Consider the following 22,392-nt stretch of genomic DNA (forward strand, 5'->3'; position numbering starts at 1 on the left):
GACAGCCCCTGGAATGCTATTGTTAACAAAACTCTCTACAACAAGGTAAAGGACTTTGCCTATGCTGACATGAACACCAAGACAAAGGTTATGTTGAAGATTCAGAACGAAAACCTACTACCAAAAGGTGGTGGTGGTGATCAGCCCTCTCTGGAACATAAAATCCTCTTACACTTTGTCTTAAAGGGTGTAGAGGCAAATATTCCCAGATACATATTCAGACATATGGTTCATCAACTCAGAGAGAGTCAACTGAATAAAAGGTCTTGGGTACCTTATGGAAGACTACTCTCTGAGATTTTCCATCAGGGAGGAATTATTGAGATGCTGAAAGAAGCTCAGATCTTCACAGATGAACAGTTGGGAACTGTTAGAGGAAAGATTATCAATGGTGAGACTCTAAGGGCTATGCATCTGATTAAAGCAAAAGATGTGAAGAAGAGTCCTACTGACTTGAAACCTTCTGATGCCAAATCAGATCTTATCCCAGACTTTCCTCCCATCTGCAAACAAGATCCCTTGGAGGTTCAAAGGGCATATATCATGGATCACTACAAAACCTATAACCAGAAAATCAGCTTGAAGGATGTTCCTGACCAAATGTATGGTGGTGAGCTGCCTGTGGCCAAAAGCAGAAAATCTAAGAAGAAGCAGATCACCAAGGAAGAATACCTTGCTGAAAATGCTACTGAGGTGGGTGCTCAGAAGCATAAGAAAGCTAAGAAGGTAAAATCTGCTATGTCCACCATTCTTGAGGAAGTGGAGGATTTGGATGATGTCCCTCTTATCAAGAAAAGGACAAGGAGTACTCAAGAAACAGCAGAACAGCCTGCTTCTGAACAAGCTGGTTCAGAACAAGCTGCTTCTGAAAAGCCTCCAAGTCCCAAAAATAAAAGAGAAGCTGCTCTTCAGACCATCAAAAGGAAAAGGTCTAATTTAACAAGAAATCTGAAGACAGCTGAAGGAAGAAGGGCACAAATGCTGGAAGAACTGGAAGAGAACTGGGATGAAGACTCAAGCCCTAAGAAAGCAAAAAGGACTGCAACTTCTGAGCCCATAGTCATGCCCAGTTTCGAAATGACTGAAGAAATGGAGCAGTATACTAGGGAGGTTGCTGCATCCAAGATAGCAGAAAAGAAAAGGATGAAGATTTTGTATGAACAAGAAAGGGATGAACGTCTCAAGGCTGCAGGGTATGTGCCTACTCCTGACATTGCTGCTTTAGCGTCGGAGTTAGAAACTGTTAAATATGGAGCAACTCTGCTTTCTCAAGCCTTGAAGAATAAGCAAGCTTCAGGAGCAACTTCATCAGAACCAGCTTCAGAAGCTCCAGAAGCAGTTCATCCAGAAGCTCAGTCTTCAGGTAATCCATCTCACGCTCCAACTAATACTCAGATTCCATCTCTACCCTCTTCACCCTCTTCATCATCAACAGAATCAGATGACCAACCCCTTAGCCAACACATAGACAAGCTTCTAAAAACCAAACCTACCAAACTAACAGATTTAGGAACACTTGACTGGGAGCAAACTCAAATAGAATTTTCTAAGAATAGAATTAAACTTTGTGAGAAATTCAACTTGCCTCCTACTCATCCACTCTATCCAGATAATCCTGAACCTGTTAGTGTACAACAACCTCAACCCAACCCTGAACCTACAACAAACACACCACATAACTCAACCACACAAAAAGCCTCTGAAGTAGCTTCAGATGCAACTACTTCAGAAACCCCCCAACACCAAGAAACCTCAACCCTTCACAACTTAGAAAAACATCTAGGTGGTGAAATGCAACCAACACCCACTAAGGCCTCTAAGACAGTTCCTGAAAAGACTGTCTTGGAAACCCAAACAGAAACCCAAACCATTCCTGAGCAAACTGTTCAGGAGCAAACTGCCTCTGAACAAGTTGCTCCTGACCAAACAACTTCTGACCAAACAACAGAACAACAACAACAACCAGATTCACCTACTATAATAGACTTAACCTCTGACCAACCAACCACATCAAATACAACTCAAACTGAACCTTCACCCATCCCTGACCATATCCTAGAGTCTGAGTATATAGAGGAACAACTAATCAGACTTAGTGATGAGATTCAGGCACTGATTCTTCGCAGAACAGTTCCTGCACCTCCTATTCACTATTATGATCAGTGGATGGATCTACAGAAAAGCTTTGATGAGCTGCTGGATCAGCTAAGAACTAAATGTGTGTCATCTCACTCTGCTATGCTGAAGAAGCTTTTGGATGATATGCATGAAGCAGCTAAGGAGAAAGAGCTGAGTTTTGTGCCTCTGCTGGACATCACTCCTTTCTATCCAGAAGAAGAGTACATCACTAGGGCTGCTAGAATTCAGGCTGGATATAAAAGAAGAATGAGAGAAAAGGATGAGCTACTTCAGAAGAAGGATGATCAGATCAAGTATCTCTTAGAACAGTTGTATAAGCAAGCCCAACCTTAGTTGCACACCCAACTCTAGCTTGTTTTTTACTTTTGTTCTTAGTAGCTGTGTCTTTGTATCTTAATCCTTCTTTCTATATTATCATTGTTTCTGAATCTTGTGCTTTTTCACCTTCAATATGTTTTACAAGCTTTAATTCTGATGATATTTACTGTTTTCAATGCTGCTTGCTCTGAAATTCTATCTTTAAAAGTTATATGTTTATTCTTTTGTTTTGTTTTGCTCTGATACTCTTTCTTTTGTTTCTATTCTTTTTGTTGATGACAAAAGGGGGAGTAAATGTATAGTATTTGTTAAGGCACTGAGCCCTACTATAACCACTTCTAAATTTCTTTTAAATACCTCTGATTTGATTTTTATGAGTATTTTATTGAAATTTAATTAATAAGAATAGAACTTAGGGGGAGCTTACAAACCTCACCTTAAAGATCTATTGGACTCAGGGGGAGCTTACAAACCTCTGTCCCAAGAAGTCAACTTATTAATTAGATCAACAACAATTGAACATTTTAAATACTATTGTTTGTCATCATCAAAAAGGGGGAGATTATTGGAACAAAATGTGTTTCACAAAGAACCTTTTTAAGTTTTGATGATAACAAGGTATTAAAAATTGTCAATTGGTTATTACTAATAATTGTTCAAGTGTACAGGACCAAAAGCTACTCAAGTTATTTTGATAGGTCTTGGAAGAACAATGGAAAGAAAAAGAAATTCTGAGCATCTGAAGAAAACTGCTCCTGAAGCTCAACTGCTCCTGAAGCTAAACTGCTCCTGAAGAGATGACGTCATCAGAAGCAGAAAGTCATCAGAAGCAGAAAGTCATCAGAAGCAAAAGTTTTCATCAGAAGCAATATTTTCACCAGAAGCTAAACTTGATCCTTTAATCAAACTGAAGAAAAAGTTGCTGATTCTCAATTCAGTCTTATCAAAGAAGAACGAAGAATTGAAAGGGAGGTATCAACGGATATATGGAAAGCACTCTGCACTTGTCTCTCATTAATAGAGTTGACAAAGTACAAGTGTACAACCACTACCTCCACTACTCTGTTTTCTGTCTACGCTACAAGACAAAACAACAGCCATGCCTGCAGAATTTGTACACTCAAGATGGGAATGAATTTGAAGTTTATCCTTCAAAGGACTACACCCAAATCAGGCAAAGGATCACTGGTGGATAATCAAAGGATTTCAAACGACTCTTTAGACGTGCTGATTATCTCAACGTCTCTTTCACACCTCTATATAAAGGAGTGAAGACTTGAAGATTTGATAGAGAGATACATAAGTTCAAAAGCGCCAAAACTCTGTCAATTTGATTCTACAAAGCACACTGAATTTCTGCACTGATTTGATACATCTTAGAAATTCAAAGTCTAGAGTCTTTTCTGTATTGTATTGTGAACACCACTGATTGTATATCAAGTGTTCAATTCAAACTCAATTCTCTGTATTTTTGTTTGATTAGAAGTCTCTTGCCTGCGTGCTTGAGCATTAGAAGTCTCTTGCTTAGTGCTTGAGCATTGGAAGACTCTTGCGTGTGTGCTTGAGCATTGTTTTGTGAAGTCTCATACTTTGAAAGTATTGAGCAGTTGTAATCTTGTGATTATAGTGAAATCTCCTTGGAAGTGCAAGGGGGACTGGACTACTTCCGTGTTGTGGAAGGAACCAGGATAACTGCCTGTGTCTTTGTCTTTCTTTTCTCTGCTCTGTTCTTTTCCGCTGCAATCTGACTCTGATCATTTCATCAGAAGCAATCAAACTGCTTCTGAAGTTTTATCAGAAGAAGAATTTTTTTTTTTTAAGAGAAAAAGAAAACACAATTCAACCCCCCCCTTCTTGTGTTTTTCACCTTCAAGATGATGTGTACACTACCTGTTTGTGGTTGTAACCTCCCCATGAGGATGTACATAGCAAACACATTTGAGAATCAAGGACGCGGGTTCTGGTGCTGCAAAAGGTGGAACGATGAGGTAAGTTTAATCCTTGATCAAACACGTCTATTGTATGGTGTTTGTTTTTTATATAATGGTAATCTTCTAATTTGGGTAATTTATACAGGACCAATATACATGTGGGTTGTTCATTTGGGACGATGAACTTGTTCGAGGGATGACACCCATGATGGATGATAATGCTGCCATGGATGTGTCTAAGGATGAAGGATGTAGGAAATGCACCAACATTGATGAAATGCTGAAGAGATTTGATGGAAGGGAATGTGTTCAGAGGAAGAAGTTTGAGGATGAGAGAAAGAAAGTGAAGTGGATTGCGTTTTTCATGATTATCAGTTGGCTTTTCTTTGGATTGTATGTTAAGAATTTGATGTAATGGGATTGTACTGTGTTATTGTGTTAAGTTAACAAGTGTTGTATCGTGTTTCATGATTAACAAGTGGTGTTATTGTGTTATGTATTAACAAGTTCTGGTGTATTGTGAATGAAAAGTTAACTTTGTTTTGAATGAATGAATGAAAATGTTCTATTTGATTATGTAATGAAGTTCCACATTTTATAAGTTACTTGATATGTATTAATCCTTTGATGTATACGACATTATAAGCACCAACATTGAATATGGAATTAGTAGCAAAATATAAGGCATAGTTCAAGCCATTGCATACATAATCTAAGACAGTTGCTTAGCCATGAAAATCAAAAAGGTTATTTGTTATACCCTGTTTTTGGACCTAAAAATACTGGGCCCAACTTCATTTCAAACTTTGTCAGTTAATAAATTTCAACTGCACAGTTCGGATTGTCTCTGCTTCGCGATATTTTCAATCACAATTTTACCTATGTTTTTCTTGCATAAAACCTTTTGAAATGTCTTTACTTGTCTTGTAAGTCATTCAAAAGTGTCTCTGAATCATTACATTGCTTTTTCTACAGTTTATTTCAAATTTGCAAAAAGTCATACAGAAGGGTATTTTGGTCATTTCCTGCAGTGGGACCCATTTTCATCCTTGTGACTGTCTCTGAGTCTTTTCAGATTATGTTTTTAACATTTCATCAGTAAACCTTGCTAATTTCATTTCAAACTTGTGTCTGAGTCAGTGTCAAGTCAATTTGAGTTGGTTTAGGTCATTTTTAGCCCTAGGGGCATTTTGGTCATTTCACATGAAATTTTGGCATGGGGAGGTTACTTTGAAGTACCTCATTTAGGCCATTGGTTCGTTTTAGTCCGTTTTGTCAGTTTTATTTTTGTTTCACTTTACGTTTGGTCAAATTACGTTTTTTATTCAAATTTTATTTTGTATTGCATTTTGGTCCCTCAATTGAGGTCCCAAAATTGCATTTTTGTCCAAACTGTTTTTTATTTCATTTCAAGTTTTTTATTTTATTTTGCAGTTTAGTCCTTAAGTTTTGTTTTTTGCAAAAAGGTCCAAATTTCATTTTTTGTCCAAGGCCGTGTCTTTTTTTTTCCAGGTCCAGGTGTCACTTTCTCATTTGTTCAGAGGCACACATGTCATGCTATAAAAGGTGCACAGTGCCACTCAAAGCCATTGATCAAGTGCCAACTCATAAACACAGAGTCACACTCTCTCTTGTCAGTTACAAATCAAAACAGAAAAAGCTTCAACATTCATCAATGGCGTAAACCTAACCTTTTCCAGAAACAGAAACTACACAAATTCAAGCTATTTTTCATGGATTCTCAGTGATTCTTTGAAGAATCATCATCATTGAATAAGTATCTTCGCAATTCAAGGTGCGAATTCGCCAAAGGCAAACTCCAGCACCGATCACGAAGATACAGTGAGGAAGACGAAGAAGAAAGAAAGATAATGAAGGTTTAAACCGGCGAAGAAGACGATAAAGCAAGAAACCAGCAGGAACACCGGTTTATTTCCGGATTCAAAGCCAAATCACGTAGCATCAGAGATTGAAGTTTTCCAAAGAATTTCTCCATTAAAGGTTTCAACCAAAACCTTAGGTAAAACTCATAATCTTTTTCAAAAGCAATATCACTGTTAAACCTAAAAATCACGCAAGCAAAACAGATCCAAATTTCCAGAATTCAAAGCCAAAACCGTAACCGTAAACACAAAACCTAGATCCATAAGGATCTAAGTCTTGAAAGCAAGAACAAACATCAAAGAGGTGTTAAACAACGAAATGATGTAGATCTTCAAGGATCTAAACGTTATCTTTCAAAAAAATCAAAATCAAATTCAAAGCCGTACGGCAAATTTCCAGATCTACATCGTTTCGACTTGAATTTGAAAAAACAACTGCTGGATTCGTGTTTAGGGTTAAAGGACGAATCAAATGGAGTAAGAATCTTTGAAATCTGGAAATTTAGGTCACCGGAAACTGCATGAACTCGCCGGAGAAGATGAAGTTTCCGGCGGACCTTCAAGGTCTCCGCCGTAGCTTCATCCTCGCCGGCGGCGAAGTTAGTGAGAGGTGAGAGATGAGAGAAGAGAGAAGAGTTAGAGAGAGAATGAGAGCAGCAAAATGAAATAAACCGGAGCTCCTTCCTTTTTATAAGCCAGCGAACCGGACCGGTCCAGTCCGGTCCATTCCCCTTTGATTCCTGGCCGTCTGATCTAGGGTTTCAGAATCCTGGATCAATCGTATGGTTCCTGTGCAACCGGATCTTCTAGTGTATTGGGCCTTTGGTTTGGGCTTTGTTCTGTTACGTTTTTGTTTGTTTTCCTGCTATTTGCACCATATTTCTTTGCTGTTTGAACCCCTGCATGCTTAAAATTTTCTCCAAAAAACCTCCAAAAATTATCACATGTTTCTTGATATTTTCTTAGTGTTTTTATGACATTTTTGAACATTAAGGATCTATGAAATTTTTGTATAATTAATTCATAGCATTTTAATTCTCTTTGAATTATTTGTTATGGATTCTTCTTCACACATTTGTCCTTGATGTGAGAATATGAAATAAAAGCTACTTGACGTGTTAATATGAGAGATTTGTGCCAATAATTTCATGTTGATTTGCTGTTTTGATTTGGTTCATGAGTGCTTGATTTTATGAACAATATATGCATATTTTGAAAGATATAAAATGCCAAGTTTATTCTAGAAAATATGGCATGAAACCATGCTTGCATGTTTCCAATAATTCTATGCTATAACTTGAGATAAAGAAAACTCTTGCAAAATTTGTTAAAGCATGAGAATTAGAGGCCAAGAATGCTTTAGGTTTCATACCTAAGTTTTTAGGATTTAATGTCATTTTGTTAACTTTTTGTGCCATCTTGCATGCTTTTATTTCTTAGTGCTTATTATGTTCTTTCTTTTGACTAACAAGTTTATTTCCATGTTTCATGCATTTCATTCAGTATTCCCTCCACCTTCTTTAGCCTAGCATTTATTTTTTTTCCAAGTCTTAATTCATTTAGAGATGTAATTTGTCATCACTATTTTGTAGCTTGGCAAAGGGGCCATAGAATGTATTTAGGTAATTGTTGTAATATGGACTATGGACACTATGATGCACCGACACGCACACACTCACCTTAGATGTATGCATAGGATTGTATGGTTAAATAAGCGTTTAGGTTTTAAACACTTAGAGAAAATCCATCTTTTTTTTCAAAAAATAATTGAACTTCACTTCAAAAACTTTCCTAATAAGTATGAAGTCAACACTTCATTTTTTTTCCTTTCTTTCTTTTTTTTCTCTTAAGAAAAATTCAATTCATCTTAATCATTTAGACTTTCTTTCTAATCACTAATCAAACCTCACTTTTTTTTTGCTAAATCTAATGCTCATGAAGCCTCCCAATCTCCTTCTTCAAATCATTTTCAAAACTTAAAATCAAACAATTAAAACAAAAAAACAACAAGCCTTTTTAGCAAGAACTACGCCGGTTTTGATCCCGTAAAACGGTACGTAGGCAATGAGTCAAAACTCATCCAAGCCGAAATAAAATTAAAAAGTCTTACAACTTCTCTCCCCCCATTCTTAACTAAATAAACCTCCCATTTTCAAAAGTAAGTAAAAATAAGCGTGAATATAGACTTAGGAAAACGGCTCCTATAGAGGACTATAGTTACTCCGGGTGCCTAACACCTTCCCGTAGTAAAACCGACCCCCGAACTTAGAATCTAAGGGTTTTTTCTCAATTTTGCCCTTCCCAAGAAAAAATAGAGATATCAACGGTCGAAAGGTACAAGTCCAATTAAATGGCTTGGCACCCAAAAACCATGATAACAGAAATGGCGACTTCACTGGGGACATTCTTTTTAGCGGGTCGCACCTAGTTTTCCTTAGTGTATATTTATGCTTTATTTTATTGCTTACACATGTGAATACTTGTTTATTTTCATTTGACGTGTGGGGTGAGAATATCAAAAGTCCTATACCCGGGCTGAGTGAACTTATGTTTAGGTAGAGATATAATCGACAATTCGATCCGGGGGTTGCCTCGTGTATTGGATTATGCGATCAATCTCACATAGCTGAGGCATTTTGAAGGTGATATTGTCGGCGTGTGTTGTCATGCTTAGGCACTTCACTTTCAATTGTTCGACGAAGCTATGAACCGTAGTTACCAAACCCATCCTAGCCTTTTTAGGACGTAGTGCGGTGGCTAAATTGAGTGTTGTCTCAAACTTTAGTCGTCACGCGATACTACACTCAAGCTAGACCTTCTCACAAATAAACATGGAACGGGTGTCGTCCTGTACTACCATGATATATGTGAGAGAGGTTGCAGTTTGGGAACTGTGTTAGAACCTTGGTTACTACTATCCAAAGCCTTAGTTCACCGGACACCGTGTCCATCCGTGGCCTTGTTACTTTGAATCTCAACCCACATTGTAACTAAACAACACAATCATGCATACATGCATTCATGCATAAACATTTTTCATGCATTCATCGAAGGACTTAAACAAATGGAAATTTTTTGTAAATAATCACAGGTATGAAGAAGACTAAGTGCTACAAGTTCAAGGAAGTGGATTTGGTTAGTTTGAGAGAGTTGGCGCTCAAGGTCAAGAGCCAAACAGGGTTCCGACTCCGGTATGGGGGATTGCTTACTTTGCTCCGAACCGATGTGGACGAGAAGCTAGTGCACACTCTAGTGCAATTTTATGATCCAAGCTTCCGTTGCTTCACTTTCCCGGATTTCCAGTTGGTTCCTACTCTCGAGGCTTACTCCAATCTAGTGGGTTTACCTATAGCCGAGAAGACGCCTTTCACCGGTCCCGGGACTTCTCTTACTCCTCTGGTTATTGCTAAGGATCTCTACCTCAAGACTTCCGACATCTCCAACCATCTTATTACCAAATCTCACATCCGCGGGTTCACTTCAAAGTATCTTCTTGATCAGGCTAATCTCGGTACTACTCGTCAGGATACACTCGAGGCTATTCTTGCTTTGCTTATCTACGGGCTCATTCTCTTCCCGAACCTCGACAATTTCGTGGACATGAATGCTATCGAGATCTTTCATTCCAAGAACCCGGTTCCTACTTTGCTAGCAGATACCTACCACGCCATTCATGACAGGACTCTCAAGGGCCGTGGGTATATTCTTTGCTGCGTATCTCTTTTGTATAGGTGGTTTATTTCGCACCTTCCGAGTTCCTTCCATGATAACTCGGAAAATTGGTCCTACTCTCAGCGGATTATGGCCCTCACTCCTAATGAGGTCGTCTGGCTCACTCCTGCCGCTCAAGTGAAGGAAATCATTATGGGTTGTGGAGACTTTCTCAATGTACCTCTTCTTGGTACTCGGGGAGGAATTAACTACAATCCCGAGCTTGCTATGAGACAGTTTGGTTTCCCTATGAAGTCGAAGCCCATCAATCTTGCTACATCTCCAGAGTTCTTCTTCTATGCGAATGCTCCTACCGGACAAAGGAAAGCTTTCATGGATGCTTGGTCCAAGGTTCGAAGGAAGAGTGTGAAGCATCTAGGTGTGAGATCCGGTGTTGCTCATGAGGCCTATACTCAGTGGGTGATAGATCGAGCTGAGGAGATTGGTATGCCTTATCCAGCTATGAGATACGTGTCTTCGTCTACTCCATCTATGCCTCTACCTCTACTCCCCGCGACTCAGGATATGTATCAGGAGCATCTAGCTATGGAGAGTCGTGAGAAGCAAGTGTGGAAAGCTCGGTATAATCAAGCCGAGAATCTAATCATGACTTTGGATGGTAGAGATGAGCAGAAGACTCATGAGAATTTAATGTTGAAGAAAGAGCTAGCTAAGGCCCGGAGGGAATTGGAAGAGAAAGATGAGCTGCTTATGAGGGACTCCAAGAGAGCTCGAGGACGACGAGACTTCTTTGATAGATACTGTGATTCAGATTCCGAGTCCGATGATCTTCCGACTACTTCTTATGCTTGAGGGCTTCATTTGTTTATCTTGTTGAAATTTCAAAGTCTTCCTTTTGAAAATGCTATGTAGTTTTGATTATTTGCAAAATTTCTAATTTGTTTAAAAATCCTTCGATGAAAAAAAATAAGTCTTTCGCATTTGCATTTGCATATCATGCATCATATGCATCATGCATCGGTCACAAAGGCTTCCAAGTGCTTACCACCTCCTGGTTTCTCTGCCGCAGTGTGAAAAGTGGCTCGTGCTCAGAGAGTTTACGAACCTGATAGAATTGATCGAACCAGAGAATACAGAAGAAAGAAAAGGGCTGTGGAAGAAGAGAACACACAGCTTCGTACCGAATTGGCATCTCTAAGGGAGGAATTGGCCAAAGCTCATGATGCTATGACTGCTCTGTTGGCTGCTCAGGAACAACCAGTTCCTGTGGTTTCTACAGCTGCAAATGTGACTCCTACCGTAACAACTGATCCCCGCTCTATCATGCCATCCGGGTATCCTTACGGGCTTCCACTGTACTATACTGCTAATACAGGGGCAGGGACCTCTGGTACTACCAACAGTGGCCCAATCCCAGGGGCAAACTTAACTCCTGTTAGTACTGCCTTGACTCAAGCTGCAACGACTGTTACCGAGCCCATTGTGAATGCGGTGCCTCTATTTGTCCATGCTAATGCACACCACGGGAGTATTACCACAACCGGAACTATGGAAGAGAGAATGGAAGAACTTGCCAAAGAGCTCCGACGGGAAATTAAGGCCAACAGGGGAAATGGAGACTCCATTAAAACCCAGGACCTCTGCTTGGTATCGAAGGTAGATGTTCCAAAAAAGTTCAAAGTCCCGGAGTTCGACAAGTATAACGGGCTGACTTGTCCTCAAAATCATATTGTCAAATACGTCCGGAAAATGGGCAACTACAAGGACAATGATTCCCTTATGATCCATTACTTCCAAGACAGTCTGATGGAAGATGCTGCGGAGTGGTATACTAGTCTGAGCAAAGATGATGTCCATACTTTTGATGAGCTGGCCACCGCTTTCAGGAGCCACTACGGGTTTAACACTCGTTTGAAGCCGAATAGGGAGTTTCTCAGGTCCCTATCTCAGAAAAAGGAGGAAAGTTTCCGTGAATATGCGCAAAGGTGGAGAGGGGCAGCTGCCCGTATCACTCCTGCTTTAGATGAAGAAGAAATGACCCAGACGTTCTTAAAGACCTTGAAGAAAGATTATGTTGAGAGAATGATCATTGCTGCCCCGAACAACTTTTCGGAGATGGTCACCATGGGAACCCGTCTTGAGGAAGCAGTCAGAGATGGGATCATTGTGTTTGAGAAAGCTGAATCTTCTACGAGTGCATCGAAGAGGTATGGTAATGGACACCACAAGAAGAAAGAAACGGAAGTGGGAATGGTGTCAGCTGCAGCCGGTCAATCTATGGCTACCGTTGCTCCTATCAATGCAGCTCAAATGCCTCCGTCATACCCATATATGCCGTATTCTCAGCATCCGTTCTTCCCACCGTTTTATCATCAGTACCCTTTGCCACCGGGCCAGCCTCAAGTGCCCGTCAATGCAATTGCCCAACAGATGAAACAACAGTTGCCGGTTCAACAACAACAACAACAGCAGCAGCAGCAGTATACTAGGCCAACTTTTCCTCCTATACCAATGTTGTATGCTGAGTTGCTTCCAACTCTACTCCAGAGAGGGCATTGTACGACTAGACAAGGCAAGCCACCACCTGATCCGTTGCCTCCAAGGTTCAGGTCTGATCTCAAATGTGATTTTCATCAAGGTGCCCTAGGTCATGATGTCGAGGGATGTTATGCTTTGAAGTATATCGTGAAGAAGCTCATTGATCAGGGAAAGCTGACTTTTGAGAACAATGTTCCACATGTCCTTGACAATCCACTACCAAATCATGCCGCTGTGAATATGATCGAAGTGTGTGAGGAAGCTCCTAGACTTGATGTCCGCAATGTTGCTACTCCTCTGGTGCCTCTGCACATCAAGCTGTGCAAAGCTTCTCTGTTCAGCCATGATCATGCCAAGTGTCTAGGATGCCTCCGAGATCCTTTGGGCTGCCATGCTGTTCAAGACGACATCCAAAGCTTGATGAATGATAATCTTCTGACTGTCAGTGATGTTTGCGTGGTTGTGCCGGTTTTTCACGATCCGCCTGTCAAGAGTGTACCTTTGAAGAAGAATGCTGAGCCTTTGGTGATAAGGTTGCCAGGACCAATTCCTTATGTTTCGGACAAGGCAGTGCCATACAAGTACAATGCTACTATAATAGAAAATGGAGTAGAGGTGCCTCTAGCCTCCTTTGCCACAATAAGCAATATCGCCGAGGGAACTTCCGCAGCGCTGAGAAGCGGGAAGGTTCGTCCGCCTTTATTTCAGAAGAAGGTAGCTACGCCAATTACTCCACCAGTTGAAGAAGCAACTCCAACCGTTGTTTCACCCATTGCTACAGATGTGAACCAGTCAGGTAAGTCTATAGAGGATTCAAATTTAGATGAGATTCTGAGGATAATAAAGAGGAGCGACTACAAGATCGTTGATCAGTTGCTGCAAACTCCTTCAAAGATATCTGTCTTGTCACTACTCTTGAGCTCTGAGGCTCACAGGAATACCTTGTTGAAGGTGCTGGAGCAGGCTTATGTTGACCACGAAGTTACGGTAGACCGTTTCGGTGGCATAGTGGGAAATATTACTGCTTGTAACAACCTCTGGTTTAGTGAAGAAGAATTGCCGGAAGTGGGAAAGGGTCACAATCTGGCTTTGCACATCTCGGTGAATTGTAAATCAGACATGATATCAAATGTGTTGGTGGATACCGGTTCCTCTCTCAATGTAATGCCCAAGACAACTCTAGATCAGTTGAGCTACCGTGGGACCCCTTTGAGAAGAAGTACTTTCTTGGTCAAAGCTTTTGACGGATCTCGAAAGAATGTGCTGGGGGAGATAGACTTGCCGATAACTATTGGCCCTGAGAATTTCTTGGTTACCTTCCAAGTGATGGACATTAATGCATCCTACAGTTGCCTGCTGGGGAGACCGTGGATACACGATGCAGGTGCGGTTACTTCCACCTTACATCAGAAGTTGAAATTTGTGAAGAATGGAAAACTCGTTACAATCCATGGTGAAGAAGCATACTTAGTCAGCCAGTTGTCTTCTTTTTCTTGTGTTGAAGCAGGGTCTGCTGAAGGGACTGCTTTCCAAGGTTTGACCATCGAAGGTGCAGAGTCTAAGGAAGCTGGGGCTGCTATGGCTTCATTGAAGGATGTTCAGAGAGCCATCCAGGAAGGTCAGACTGCCGGCTGGGGCAAGATGATACAGCTCTGTGAGAACAAGCGTAAAGAAGGTCTCGGGTTCTCCCCGTCATCAAGGGTCTCCTCGGGAGTCTTCCACAGTGCAGGGTTTGTTAATGCTATCTCTGAAGAAGCCACTGGATTTGGTCTCAGGCCTGTATTTGTTACACCAGGAGGCATTGCGACGAATTGGGATGCCATCGACATTCCTTCAATCATGCATGTTTCTGAGTAATGTGTCTTGTTGCTTTAGTGCTTTGTTTTCAAAATAACAATCCTCTCGCTCTGCCCAAAGCGAGAGTGATATTTTCTGTAAGGGCATGTTTGTTTCGGCATTGCCGTTGATTAATAAAATTTTGTCGTTTCTTCCACGACTACTTTTTTTTTTAGTGCTTTTTTCCCTTGGAAACAATGGTAATGCCAGAAAAAACCAAAACGTCTGTATTTTCTTATTAATTTCAAAAATCTGCATGAAAAAAAAAACTCTTTCTAAAATCATCCAATCATTATATGCAGGTTGAACCATAATAAACCCGTTGAACACAGTAATCCTACGGTTCCTCCAAGTTTTGATTTCCCTGTGTATGAAGCCGAAGATGAGGAAGGTGATGGCATACCGTATGAGATCACTCGGCTACTTGAGCAAGAAAAGAAAGCCATTCAGCCTCACCAAGAAGAGATTGAGCTTATCAACATAGGTACCGAGGAAAACAAGCGAGAAATCAAGATTGGTGCTACTCTAGAGGAAGGGGTTAAACAGAAGATCATCCAACTCCTCCGGGAATATCCGGATATTTTTGCATGGTCCTATGAAGATATGCCAGGACTAGACCCTATGATCGTGGAGCATCGGATCCCTACCAAGCCTGAATGTCCTCCCGTCAGGCAGAAATTGAGGAGGACTCATCCTGACATGGCCCTCAAGATCAAGAATGAGGTTCAAAAGCAGATCGATGCGGGTTTCCTCATGACAGTTGAGTATCCCGAATGGGTTGCCAATATTGTGCCTGTGCCGAAGAAGGATGGTAAAGTTCGGATGTGTGTTGATTTCAGGGACTTGAACAAAGCCAGTCCAAAAGACAACTTTCCGTTACCCCATATTGACGTGCTTGTTGATAATACTGCTCAATCTAAGGTGTTCTCCTTCATGGACGGTTTTTCCGGTTATAATCAGATCAAAATGTCTCCTGAAGATAGAGAAAAGACATCTTTTATCACTCCATGGGGTACTTTCTGTTACAAAGTGATGCCGTTCGGCCTAATCAATGCCGGTGCTACCTACCAAAGGGGAATGACCACTCTGTTTCATGACATGATTCACAAAGAAGTTGAGGTATATGTGGATGACATGATTGTGAAGTCAGCAGATGAGGAGCAGCATGTTGAATATTTAACAAAGATGTTTGAAAGGTTGAGAAAATACAAGCTGCGATTGAATCCCAACAAATGTACATTCGGTGTCAGGTCCGGAAAGTTATTAGGCTTCATTGTCAGCCAAAAGGGCATTGAAGTCGATCCTGATAAAGTCCGGGCCATCCGAGAAATGCCAGCTCCACAGACAGAGAAGCAAGTCAGAGGTTTCTTGGGACGTTTGAATTACATCTCCCGATTCATATCTCACATGACTGCAACCTGCGGGCCGATTTTCAAGCTACTTAGAAAGAACCAGCCTGTTGTATGGAATGATGAATGCCAAGAAGCTTTTGATAGCATCAAGAATTACCTGCTGGAACCACCTATCCTTGTCCCACCCGTGGAAGGAAGGCCTTTGATTATGTATTTGGCAGTATTTGATGAATCCATGGGATGTGTACTTGGTCAACAAGATGAAACCGGAAAGAAAGAGCATGCTATCTACTATCTAAGTAAGAAGTTCACCGATTGTGAAACTCGATATACAATGCTTGAAAAGACTTGTTGTGCTTTAGCTTGGGCTGCCAAACGCCTGCGCCATTATTTGGTGAATCATACAACTTGGTTGATATCCAGAATGGATCCGATAAAGTATATCTTTGAGAAAGCGGCCGTTACTGGGAAGATCGCACGCTGGCAGATGCTTTTGTCTGAATATGATATTGTGTTCAAAACTCAAAAGGCAATCAAAGGCAGCATTCTTGCCAATCACCTTGCTTATCAACCTCTTGATGATTACCAACCAATTGAATTCGATTTCCCTGATGAAGAGATCATGTATTTGAAATCCAAAGACTGCGACGAACCGTTGATTAATGAAGGTCCAGATCCCAATAGCAAGTGGGGTTTAGTCTTTGATGGTGCTGTCAATGCTTATGGCAAAGGAATTGGGGCAGTCATTGTATCCCCGCAAGGGCATCACATTCCCTTTACCGCCCGAATTCTGTTCGAATGTACCAACAATATGGCTGAGTATGAAGCATGTATCTTTGGGATCGAGGAAGCAATTGACATGAGAATCAAACACCTCGACATCTATGGAGATTCTGCGCTCGTCATCAATCAGATAAAGGGTGAATGGGAGACCCACCATGCTAAGTTGATTCCTTATCGTGATTATGCGAGACGTCTTCTGACATATTTTACAAAGGTTGAGCTGCATCATATTCCTCGTGATGAGAACCAAATGGCGGATGCTCTTGCTACTCTATCTTCCATGTTCCGAGTAAACCATTGGAATGATGTGCCAGTAATCAAAGTGCAACGCCTTGAAAGACCTTCCCATGTGTTTGCTATTGGGGATGTGATCGATCAGGCTGGCGAAAATGTGGTTGACTATAAACCCTGGTACTACGACATCAAACGGTTCTTGCTGAGCCGTGAGTATCCGCCGGGTGCTTCCAAACAAGACAAGAAGACCTTGAGAAGATTGGCCAGTAGATTCCTGTTAGATGGAGATATTCTGTACAAGAGAAACTATGACATGGTATTGTTAAGATGTGTTGATGAACATGAGGCAGAGCAGTTAATGCATGATGTACATGACGGTACCTTCGGGACCCATGCTACAGGGCATACTATGTCAAGAAAGTTGCTACGGGCAGGTTACTACTGGATGACTATGGAGCATGATTGCTACCAGTACGCCAGAAAATGCCACAAATGTCAAATCTATGCTGATAAGATTCATGTGCCTCCGCATGCTCTCAGTGTTATGTCATCCCCATGGCCGTTCTCGATGTGGGGCATCGACATGATTGGAAGAATTGAACCGAAGGCTTCAAATGGTCATCGTTTCATCTTAGTGGCAATTGACTACTTTACCAAATGGGTTGAAGCAGCATCTTATACCAATGTGACCAAGCAAGTGGTAGCTAAGTTCATCAAGAACAACATCATCTGTCGATATGGTGTTCCCAGCAAGATTATTACCGACAATGGTACCAACCTGAACAACAATGTGGTGCAAGCTCTTTGTGAAGAATTCAAAATTGAGCATCATAACTCTTCTCCCTATAGACCTCAGATGAATGGTGCAGTTGAGGCCGCCAACAAGAATATCAAGAGAATTGTCCAGAAGATGGTAACCACTTACAAGGACTGGCATGAGATGTTACCCTATGCTCTGCATGGCTACCGCACTACCGTGCGCAGTTCAACCGGGGCAACCCCTTTCTCTCTTGTATATGGTATGGAAGCAGTTCTTCCTTTGGAAGTGGAGATCCCATCTCTCCGTGTGATCATGGAAGCAAAGTTATCTGAGGCTGAATGGTGCCAAAGCCGGTATGATCAGTTGAATTTGATTGAGGAAAAACGTATGGATGCCATGGCTCGTGGACAGTCATATCAAGCAAGAATGAAGACTGCCTTTGACAAGAAAGTCCATCCTCGAGAATTCAAGGTAGGGGAACTTGTATTGAAAAGGAGGGTAAGCCAGCAACCCGACCCAAGGGGCAAGTGGACGCCTAACTATGAAGGTCCTTATGTTGTCAAGAAGGCCTTCTCCGGTGGTGCTTTAATCCTTACACACATGGATGGTGTAGAACTTCCAAATCCAGTGAATGCCGATATAGTCAAGAAATACTTTGCCTAGAAATGTGAAAAGAACAGCGTGGTAGGTCGAAAACCCGAAAGGGCGGCCTAGGCAAAAATGCGCTTCCCGGTGGATCGAAAACCCGAAAGGGCGGTCCAGGCAAAAATAAGGGACAAAAAAACAAATATGAAAAGCTCGCTGAGATTGTACGCAACTCAGGCAAGAATGAGCGTCTCGATGAGCCGAAAACCCGGAAGGGCGGTTCATGCAAAAATGAGATTGAAACAAAAGGCAAGTAACTATATCTGGCCAACCACCGTCCCCCTTGGGGCATCTGCAGCTGTTAATGCCTATCTTCATCAAAAGCTTCTGTACTTGTGAATTCAAAGTTTCTAAGAACTGTAGTGGTTACCGTGTTCAATGTACCACCAACCAATAAAAATTACCATTTTCCAAGCTTTGTGAATCCGTGGAGTCATGCCTTCGGCTGACCACCACTCTTATACATCAAATTGAGCTTGTGCTGTTGTTTGAAACTCTATTTTTCTTCTACTTTCAAAGCTGTATACAAAACATTTTCTTTCTATTTTGATAATGACAATGCTTGAAACAAACATTTTTTGAAAATTGAAAACTTTTTGTCTGTTTTGAAAAGCAAGCCTGAGCAACAGGGTACGTTCAAATGAAACATGCATGAGCGAGAGTATGTTAATGTCTATTTCAATATATGTTACAAGCAGGTTCTCCTCCAAGATAATCTGTGGTCAATGGCAAGAATGAAAAAACAGAATGAAAATGCATGAAAATGAAAAGGCTCGCTAAGTTGAAAACCCGGAAGGGCGGCTTAGGCAAAAATGAGCACCCCGCTGGATTGACAACCCGAAAGGGCAGTTCAGGCAAAAATGGGGCATTGAAAAGAATCTATTTCCCCGGTGGATCGAAAACCCGAAAGGGCGATCCAGGCAAAAATGGGATGCGAAAAATGAGAATGAGAAAATAGCATGCAAAAAGCATTGACCACAGATGCGATGTCTACAACGTACCCAGCACTGAAATGCCCAGCATAACGGCGTTTTCCCCAGTAAAGCCTTCCGAGATTCAATTTCCAGCAAGTTGTATAGCTACCTGCCCTCAGCCATGGTTCCGATACGTCTCCCAACGACGTCATCTCCAAAGAGGATTTCCAAGAATGTGTAATATAGCACGAGCCACTACGTGCCCAATACTCTGATGTCTTGTCTTCCCCGTGAAGTCGTGCCTACAAAATGCCAACAGTCATGCATTACAAGCATTCATACATGCATAATCATGCATATTACGTGCCCATGCATTTAATGGAACTGTTATATCATCCATGCATATTGCATTTCCAATGTCAACATCAGTCTCAATTCAATACTCATGTCAGGTTCTCTGTCAAAGCCTTGTGATCCAATAATATCAATCAATTTCTACCTTTCAAACCAAATCGACGCCAAGTCAATCTCAATCTATATTTCGTCAAACAAAACTCAATCCCCAGTGAATATGTTTCTGTTTGGTCAAGTGGCTAGTTCAAGTCCAAGAACAGCTTGTACCTATCAATTTGCTTATGTTATCGGTCGAGTGCCCAGCTCAATCCAAGAGCAGCTCGTACCTGTCAATATGTTTCCGTTTGGTCAAGTGGCTAGCTCAATCCAAGAGCAGCTTGTACCTGTCTATCTGTTTCTGTCCGGTGGAGTAACCAGTTCGCATCCAAGAACAAGCTCACACCTGTTTATTTGCCTTTGCTTTCGGTCGAGTGACCAGTTCGAATCCATAAGAACAACTCGTACTTGTCAATTTCCCCAGTCGGGTCACCAGTTCGAATCCATAAGAACAACTCGCACTTTCCAATATCCCCAAGTGAGTTACCAGTTCGAATCCATAAGAACAACTCATGTTTGTCCAGTAACCTCTATCCCCTGTGAAGTGACCAGTTCGAATCCATAAGAACAACTCGCAGTTGTCTGTTTGTTTCATCCCCGGTCAAGTGGCTAGTTTGAATCCAAGAACAGCTTGTACCTGTCCAACTTGTTTCTAGTTTCCCGTTACGCTGCTATTCACTATCTTTGTCAATGTCTACCAATCCCGCGATGGATACGACATATTTTGTTAATTCCAATCCCCATGAGGTCTTGCATTCATAATCCAAATGATGCATGGCATGCATATTATTTGAAAATGGGTAGGCGTATTTTTACGTCCAAACACAGTGCAAATGCTAATATTTAAGTATCTTCGTCCTGTCAAGCCAAAGACTCCGTCTCTTGACTCTCCAGACAAAGAAACTTAAATAGGGGCAGCTGTTATACCCTGTTTTTGGACCTAAAAATACTGGGCCCAACTTCATTTCAAACTTTGTCAGTTAATAAATTTCAACTGCACAGTTCGGATTGTCTCTGCTTCGCGATATTTTCAATCACAATTTTACCTATGTTTTTCTTGCATAAAACCTTTTGAAATGTCTTTACTTGTCTTGTAAGTCATTCAAAAGTGTCTCTGAATCATTACATTGCTTTTTCTACAGTTTATTTCAAATTTGCAAAAAGTCATACAGAAGGGTATTTTGGTCATTTCCTGCAGTGGGACCCATTTTCATCCTTGTGACTGTCTCTGAGTCTTTTCAGATTATGTTTTTAACATTTCATCAGTAAACCTTGCTAATTTCATTTCAAACTTGTGTCTGAGTCAGTGTCAAGTCAATTTGAGTTGGTTTAGGTCATTTTTAGCCCTAGGGGCATTTTGGTCATTTCACATGAAATTTTGGCATGGGGAGGTTACTTTGAAGTACCTCATTTAGGCCATTGGTTCGTTTTAGTCCGTTTTGTCAGTTTTATTTTTGTTTCACTTTACGTTTGGTCAAATTACGTTTTTTATTCAAATTTTATTTTGTATTGCATTTTGGTCCCTCAATTGAGGTCCCAAAATTGCATTTTTGTCCAAACTGTTTTTTATTTCATTTCAAGTTTTTTATTTTATTTTGCAGTTTAGTCCTTAAGTTTTGTTTTTTGCAAAAAGGTCCAAATTTCATTTTTTGTCCAAGGCCGTGTCTTTTTTTTTCCAGGTCCAGGTGTCACTTTCTCATTTGTTCAGAGGCACACATGTCATGCTATAAAAGGTGCACAGTGCCACTCAAAGCCATTGATCAAGTGCCAACTCATAAACACAGAGTCACACTCTCTCTTGTCAGTTACAAATCAAAACAGAAAAAGCTTCAACATTCATCAATGGCGTAAACCTAACCTTTTCCAGAAACAGAAACTACACAAATTCAAGCTATTTTTCATGGATTCTCAGTGATTCTTTGAAGAATCATCATCATTGAATAAGTATCTTCGCAATTCAAGGTGCGAATTCGCCAAAGGCAAACTCCAGCACCGATCACGAAGATACAGTGAGGAAGACGAAGAAGAAAGAAAGATAATGAAGGTTTAAACCGGCGAAGAAGACGATAAAGCAAGAAACCAGCAGGAACACCGGTTTATTTCCGGATTCAAAGCCAAATCACGTAGCATCAGAGATTGAAGTTTTCCAAAGAATTTCTCCATTAAAGGTTTCAACCAAAACCTTAGGTAAAACTCATAATCTTTTTCAAAAGCAATATCACTGTTAAACCTAAAAATCACGCAAGCAAAACAGATCCAAATTTCCAGAATTCAAAGCCAAAACCGTAACCGTAAACACAAAACCTAGATCCATAAGGATCTAAGTCTTGAAAGCAAGAACAAACATCAAAGAGGTGTTAAACAACGAAATGATGTAGATCTTCAAGGATCTAAACGTTATCTTTCAAAAAAATCAAAATCAAATTCAAAGCCGTACGGCAAATTTCCAGATCTACATCGTTTCGACTTGAATTTGAAAAAACAACTGCTGGATTCGTGTTTAGGGTTAAAGGACGAATCAAATGGAGTAAGAATCTTTGAAATCTGGAAATTTAGGTCACCGGAAACTGCATGAACTCGCCGGAGAAGATGAAGTTTCCGGCGGACCTTCAAGGTCTCCGCCGTAGCTTCATCCTCGCCGGCGGCGAAGTTAGTGAGAGGTGAGAGATGAGAGAAGAGAGAAGAGTTAGAGAGAGAATGAGAGCAGCAAAATGAAATAAACCGGAGCTCCTTCCTTTTTATAAGCCAGCGAACCGGACCGGTCCAGTCCGGTCCATTCCCCTTTGATTCCTGGCCGTCTGATCTAGGGTTTCAGAATCCTGGATCAATCGTATGGTTCCTGTGCAACCGGATCTTCTAGTGTATTGGGCCTTTGGTTTGGGCTTTGTTCTGTTACGTTTTTGTTTGTTTTCCTGCTATTTGCACCATATTTCTTTG

Source organism: Medicago truncatula, chromosome 8 (genome assembly GCF_003473485.1).
Source record: "Medicago truncatula cultivar Jemalong A17 chromosome 8, MtrunA17r5.0-ANR, whole genome shotgun sequence".
Taxonomy (NCBI): domain Eukaryota; kingdom Viridiplantae; phylum Streptophyta; class Magnoliopsida; order Fabales; family Fabaceae; genus Medicago; species Medicago truncatula.